The sequence below is a fragment of the Macaca nemestrina genome, chromosome 14 (genome assembly GCF_043159975.1).
Source record: "Macaca nemestrina isolate mMacNem1 chromosome 14, mMacNem.hap1, whole genome shotgun sequence".
NCBI lineage: Eukaryota > Metazoa > Chordata > Mammalia > Primates > Cercopithecidae > Macaca > Macaca nemestrina.
The window spans coordinates 78,168,636-78,176,119 of NC_092138.1; the positions used below are offsets into that span (position 1 = coordinate 78,168,636).

General features: G+C 45.1%; 1 pseudogene; it reads right to left on the reverse strand.

Moving 5' to 3' along the window:
* Positions 1-911: 911 nt before the first annotated feature.
* On the reverse strand, positions 912-1,465 carry LOC139358053 (peptidyl-prolyl cis-trans isomerase A-like; annotated as a pseudogene).
* Positions 1,466-7,484: the final 6,019 nt, after the last annotated feature.

The following is a 7,484-nucleotide window of genomic DNA, read 5'->3' on the forward strand; positions in this document are numbered from 1 at the left end:
AAACATGACTTGAACACAAGCACTGAGTTACCATGGCAGTCTAATGGATCATGCAGACAGCTACTAAGTGGCTAATGGGTGTGTACCTGTGTCAATGCAGTGGACGAAGGAATGATTCATGTCCTAGGCTGGACAGAGTGGGATAGTGAGAGATTTCATCACACTACTCAGAATTGTGTGCAATTTAAAACATGAATTATTTCCAGAATGTTTCTTTTTGTTCTTTTAAAAAAGTAAATATTTGGCCGGGCGCGGTGGCTCAAGCCTGTAATCCCAGCACTTTGGGAGGCCGAGACGGGTGGATCACTAGGTCAGGAGATCGAGACCATCCTGGCTAACAGGGTGAAACCCCGTCTCTACTAAAAAATACAAAAAGCTAGCCAGGCGACGTGGCGGGCGCCTGTAGTCCCAGCTACTCCGGAGGCTGAGGCCGGAGAATGGCGTAAACCCGGGAGGCGGAGCTTGCAGTGAGCTGAGATCCGGCCACTGCACTCCAGCCCGGGGACAGAGCGAGACTCCGTCTCAAAAAAAAAAAAAAAAAAAGTAAATATTTATTTATTGTTTGTTTGTTTGTTTGTTTTTAAAGATGAGGTCTTGCTATATTGCATAGGCTGGACTGAAACTCCTGGGCTTAAATGATCCTCTTGCCTCAGCCTTCCAAAGTGCTGGTATCACAGGCATGAGCCATTGTGACTGGTCTTTGAATATTTCTTCTCCTTTTTTTTTTTTTTTTGTTATTTAGCTTTGATTTCATCATCATAAACTTAACTCTGCAATCCAGCTAGACATGGAAGGCAATAAGGACGGTATGGAACCCAGGAACTGCAGTGAGAGCACAAAGATCATAGGATACTGTGAGCTAATGAGGTGGAGGGGTGCTCTCCTGAGATACAGAAGGAATGGTCTGTTGGTTAAGATAAAACACAAGTCAAATTTATTAGCCAGCAATGGGGGATCTTCTTGCTAGTCTTGCTATTCCTGAACTAAGAGTGCTCCATGGCTTCCATGATATTTATGCTGTCTTTCACCTCGTCAAAGACCACGTTTGCCATCCGACCACTCAGTCTTGGTGGTGCACATGAAAAACTGGAAGTCCTTTGTGTTGGGTCCAGCATTTGCCATGGACAAGATGCCAGGACCTTTGTGCTTCAGGATGAGGTTCTCATCATCAAATTTCTCCCCACAGATGAATTTGCCACCAGTGCCATTATGGCATGTGAAGTCACCACCCTAACTCATAAACTGTAGAATAATTCTATGAATTCAGGAACCCTTATAAGCAAATCCTTTCTCTCCAGTGTTGACAGCATGAAAATTTTCTGCTGTCTTCAGAATTTTGTCGGCAAACAGCCTGAAGGAGACGCAGCCCGTGGACCACGATGTCAAAGAATATGGTGGGGTTGACTATAGCTGGTGGCAAGAGGCTCTGGATGGCACTGATGTCTCCAAAGCTGGAATACTTCATTTAGTTTTTTCAGACCTCCGCTGACCTCTGGTAGCTGAAACTGAAGAAGGCAAAGCCTCCAATAAGGGGGAGCTACTGTATTCTAGAGAAAGCAAACACATAAACTAATGGGTAAACAGCAAAATGTAAGCAAATGAGATAATGTGTGACAGTGTATAAGTACTATAAAGAAAATAAAAAGGATAATGAGATGGAATGCCAAGGTGTTTTAGAAGTAGATAACATTGAGCAGAGACCTGAGTTGCAAGCACAGAAGTAGCTGGCAGAGCATGGCGGGCAGTGTTTATAGGAGCCGGGAGAGCTGGACACCAGAATGCTTGCTGGCTCAGGAGGCTGGGGGAAAGGCAACTGGAAGGCAGCAGGTAACAGTTCAGTCCTACCTTGAGTATCTTCTATATTCATGGAACTACTTGTAGGCCTCAGTGAGGTTCATAGGTTTTATTTATTTACTTTTTTGGGATGGAGTTTCACTCTTGCTGCTCAGGCTGGAGTGCAGTGGTGCAATCTTGGCTCACTGCAACCTCCGCCTCCCATGTTTAAGTGATTCTCTTGCCTCAGCCTCCCGAGTAGCTGGGATTACAGGCATCCGCCACCATGCCTGGCTAATTTTGTATTTTTAGTAGAGACAGGGTTTCTCCATGTTGGTCAGGCTGGTCTCAAACAACTGACCTCAGGTGATCCGCCTGCCTCAGCTTCCCAAAGTGCTGGGATTACAGGCGTGAGCCACTGTGCCTGGCCCATAGGTTTTATTTCAAGTGCAATGGGAATGTATCACTTTAATATTATCTTTCTGACTTCTCTTCCTGCAAGCTACACGTTTCTGTCTCTATCTTTCAAAGACTTCCCCACTTAAGGCATTTTCAGAGCCAACTGCTAGTACTACATTTCAGGGCAAGTCTTGTATTTTATTTTTAAATTAAAACAAAACAAAACAAAGCTATATCCTTCGTGCAAACAACATTGTGACAAGAGATAGAGGAAAAGCAATCACTTCCCTATCTCTCCACCGTAAGTAGCAATACCAACTCTCATCTTCCATATGATGTTCCAGTTCTTGCAAATATGTGTAATTTTAAAATATTTCCTTAGGTGAGAACAAGCCAGGGAACAGAGCAAAACAGAACTAAATTACCAGTTAATACATTCACTCCCTTTTTCCTCCTCCGGCCTACCCAAAGTACAACTAACATCGTACTGAGCCGGCATTGTGCAAATTGTTTTAAGTGCATTATCTCAAATAATCAACATAACAACCTTGTGAGGTATGTGCTATTATTATTCTCATTTTACAGAAGATACGCCGGAGGCTTAAAAAGATTAAATAAATTGCCTAGGATTATGTAAATTGTCACTGGCAGTAGGCAGGACTCAAATCTAAAATACCAAAGCTGTTGTGCTCTAGACCCTGATCTAAGTAAGACCCACTCTCAGTGGCTGCTTTAGTTACTGGAAGGCCCCACCCACCCCGGTTCTTTTTAAACAGAAACTCCTGCCATTGCCTAGTAGGGCCAAAAAATGGACTATCATCGGGTTTTTCATATTTATCTCACAAACTTACTGTAAATAATGTCTATCATTCGCATGCATACAGCTTTGTAAACAGATACTGTTTACCAAATTCTTTCAAATGTATTACCTCACTTAATGCTGACACGATAACCACCGAAGGAGGGCTCTCTTGGTGTCCCTAGTTGAACTGATGAAGAGGACAGGAAACTGAAGTGACCAGTTCAAGGTCAGTCAGTTAGACTGTAGGGGTCTTCTGCCGCCAGGCCGGGCACATGAGGGTTGGGTTGGGTGGCTCATATTATCAGTAGATGACTAGCATTTTTATTCTTTTTTTTTTTCTTTTGAGATGGAGTCTCTCTCTGTCGCCCAGGCTGGAGAGCAGTGGTGGGATCTCGGGGTCACTGCAACCTCTGCCTCCCAGGTTCAAGCAGTTCTCCTGCCTCAGCCTCCAGAGTAGCTGGGATTACAAGGAGCGCACCACCATGCCTGGCTTATTTTTATATTTTTAGTAGAGACGTGGTTTCTCCTCTGTTTCTCTTTTTTTTTTTCCTTTTCTGTCAGTCCTTCTTGCTGTGGCTGATATTACCAAGACAGAGGAAGAACCAATGTCCTCAGTTTGCTTCTTCCTAAAGAGTTTATACTATTGAGTGCCCCAAGACTTGCTTGCCCCTTGGAAGCCATTTGCCATTTCCTATATCACTGTCTTCCCAAGAATCCTGTGAAGTAATGCAGGCATCCTACGTCCAAAGTGACCAGCTGGGTCAAGGCAAAGTTGAGCTGCTTAATTGGAAGTTCCAGTTTTCCTTTTATCACAGATCATCCCTGATACCAGCCAAAAGCAACTCTGCTGCCCATTTGAGCAAGGGCAGTGAAGTTCACAAAAGGCTCATGAAGTTTACAGCACACAAAGGGCTTTCATATCTCTTACCTTAACAATCCCTAGCAGGGAAGGCCATCCTGTTATTTGTGACTGAGGCTGGAGCGCAATGGCATGATCTTGCCTCACTGCAACCTCTGCCTCCCGGGTTCAAGCGATTCCCCAGACTCAGCCTCCCAAGTAGCTGGGACTACAGAAGCCCACCACTTTGCCTGGCTAATTTTTGTATTTTTAGTAGAGATGGGATATCACCATGTTGGTCAGGCTGGTCTCGAACTCCTGACCTCAGGTCATCTGCCTGCCTTGGCCTTCCAAAGTGCTCAGATTACAAATATGAGCCACTCTGCCGGCTGCCTCCTGTTATTTCTATCAACTATTTAGTATAAATGAGGAAACTGAGTTCTAGAGACTACACAGAGTTAGTAAGCGACACGGTAAGAATGACAGTCTGGTTTTGTTCAAGTTGAATCCAAGTTTAGTCCATGCTTTTTCCAGTACACCATGCCTTTACTCCCCTCCCTGACAAAAAAATAGATATGAAACATTCAGCAACCCTGAAATTGTTGATTTACTGTGGTGCTCCCTCCTAGGATAATGCACCTTATAGATCTGTTTTCCAGGCACCATTTGAGCATCTGGCAAATGGGAGGATCTTTCCTCATGGCAGCTGGAAACCAGCAAGTAAAACATTTACCAGGTTATTGACATAATGAGTCTGGGTGTTTGTTTAGGTATCAGGCAGTTATTTATTGCTTTTTAACACTTTTTGAAATGAAAATAAATGTGAGAATAAGCCCCTAAATTGTCCTAATAAAATATCAAGACTAATCAATACTTGAGTATGATAGATTTATAATCCTGGGAGGGACTGCAGAGGGGAGCCATTAGTTCCGTCTGACTGCATAATGGGGTTGGAGGCTTAGAGGATGGGAAGGTTTTTAGGAGGCCTCTGAGGAGGAACCGGAGGAGGGGCTAGAGCAGGAGTTAGTCAGTAGGTGAAGAATCAGGAACTTCTCACTGGTGGTCTCATGTCAGTTACAGGACACCTTGTTGACACCCAAGGGCAACAGCATATTTTAGCCACTTGTAAATGAGATTGCCTTCTAAGAAAGGAACTATCAACTAGGATGGAGCCAGAGATATGCAAATCTCTGGTAAAGACAGAACAACTGACTAGGTCAAGGCCCTCCACAATTTTAGCATTTCTAAAGAAAGATTGCGTCCATCTAATGGAGACTGGAGTCATTCTTGGAATTTTGGAAAACAGGAACTATTATTGATGGGGACTTGGAGTCTTTATTAAGGTACTAACTTTTAGATCACATGACCATAGCATAGGATGCTCCAAGATGGTAATGTGGCTTCTCAAGGGCTGGTCTGTCTACAGGGAGAACATCTCCCAGTCCTGCCCCTTGGGACCAGGAGCCTGCTGAAGCTGGGCACCTGTGGGAGCAGTTAGTGGGCAAGAAAAGCTTGGGAGGACGAAGTGAGCATCAGTTGTAAGGAGGAAGGAGGATGGAAACCAGACTGACAACTGGGTTTGATCAACCAAAGATCACAGTGACCTTGTTAAGAACTGCTTTGGGAGTAGGATGGGCCTGATGTCAGTTTTGGAGCTGTGTAGGGAGAGCTAAGGCCATAGCTGGAGCAGAAGTGGGGTGAAGGGATTACTTACTTTTTAATGTTTCAGTGTGAGAGATTTGGGCATGTTTGGATGTTGACGGAAACGGCTGGTGGAGAGTTGATTGCAGATACCTTAGGGAGAGGAGATGTTTGTTAGTGTGATGCTCCTGGGCAGATGGATGGGGAGGTGGCAGACTTAGGTGAAAGGGAGAAGAGAGGCAGGCCTGGAAGTGTGGATGAGGAACATTGGGACTGTAAGATGGAGTCTTCTTTGCTCAGGGTGAATGAGCCTGTTTGGGGTGGGTGCAGCTGTTAGTTTGAGGAAGGGGTGGAGGGGCTTAGAATCCATTGTTGAGAGAAATGTGGGGAAGCATCTCCAACAGGGGAGAGAAAAAGCTTCCTAAAGTGTGTTTCAGGCCCAGCATGAGCCCCCTCTCCCCAGTTCATCTGTAAGGGCCAGCCTCTGCCAAGAAACACAGTGTCTCTCTGCCATCAATGATGCAACCGTGAGTTAGAGGCACTGAATCCTGTTTCCGACATCAAAATGAAAGTGATATGAGACACAGAGCCATTGTGAAATCTGGACAAATCTTTCTTTAACTATTTCTCATTTAGCACATGGCTTTGCCCACCCTGTGTCTTCATTTTCCCAAAGGTGGGCAACTCACTGAGGGCCCTCAGCCCTTGCTCAGCTCACAAGCGGGACCTCAGGTCTATAAACCGTTTCAGGAGGAAAGGGAAGCAGGATGAGGAAACAAGGCTCCGATGCCAAGCAGTGGAGAGCCCGGAAAGACCACATTTCCAAGAATTCCAGGCCTGGAAGTAGAAGCTGCTGAGCGCTTCTTTAAGCCAACCCATTAGGTATCAATGAGATGAACAGGACAATTACTCTGGGGTCAGTTACTCCCCTTCCAGAAGGACTCTTCACTGTGCTTACTCATTGCCAGCAGGAATCCTTTAAATGCCAAGCTTCCTAGTGCATTTCATTAGGATTTTAATGTCCACAAACACAATTTCAGGATCATCTCCTGGGCATGATTAACAGGGCCACTTGGATGAGCCACTTTTCTTGGAGGGAGCTTGAGACTGGAATGGGGTTCTTACGCCTAGAAATGTATAGGAAGAACTTTTTTTTTTTTTTTTTTTTTTTTTTTTTTTTTTTTTTTTTGAGACGGAGTCTCACTCTGTCGCCCGGGCTGGAGTACAGTGGCCGGATCTCAGCTCACTGCAAGCTCCGCCTCCCGGGTTTGCGCCATTCTCCTGCCTCAGCCTCCTGAGTAGCTGGGACTACAGGCGCCCGCCACCTCGCCCGGCTAGTTTTTTGTATTTTTTTAGTAGAGACGGGGTTTCACTGTGTTAGCCAGGATGGTCTCGATCTCCTGGCCTCGTGATCCGCCCGTCTCGGCCTCCCAAAGTGCTGGGATTACAGGCTTGAGCCACCGCGCCCGGCCAGGAAGAACTTTTTTTGAACTAGAAACTCCCTTCTCCAGCAGGTGGATTTGTGACCTTCCCCTCCCCAAGACTTGCTTTGGGCTTGGGTAGAAGGAGAGCAGATTCCCAGAGATGGTCCTGGTTTATGGAAAAGGAATGGATCTTATTGGTGACTAGAAATCCTAGCTGTGGTAGCAAGAGGAAGCTGTACATTTTATTTAGACTGGATTTGTGACGTGCTGGCAACATGTGAAAAATAACAGATAACGTAGATTTGTGCATGCCGTCTCAGGGGCTAGCATTGCAGTGGAGAAGGGAGGGCCAAAATGCCAGGATCCCAGCTCCACCAGTTTTGACAGTGTAACTTTGGACTACTGTTTCTCTTATCTGGGAAAGGTCATAATAATACCCTGAGGGTCATTCCAAAGATCGGAGTAATTTAATTTGAAGTTCTGTGAAAATTAAGGGATCCATTACAAATGTTCATTCTCTTTTGAAAAAAATCTGTATTATTTTATCATTATTGTTGTTTTCTTCGGTAGAGACAGGGTCTCACTATATTACCCAGGCTGGTCTCAT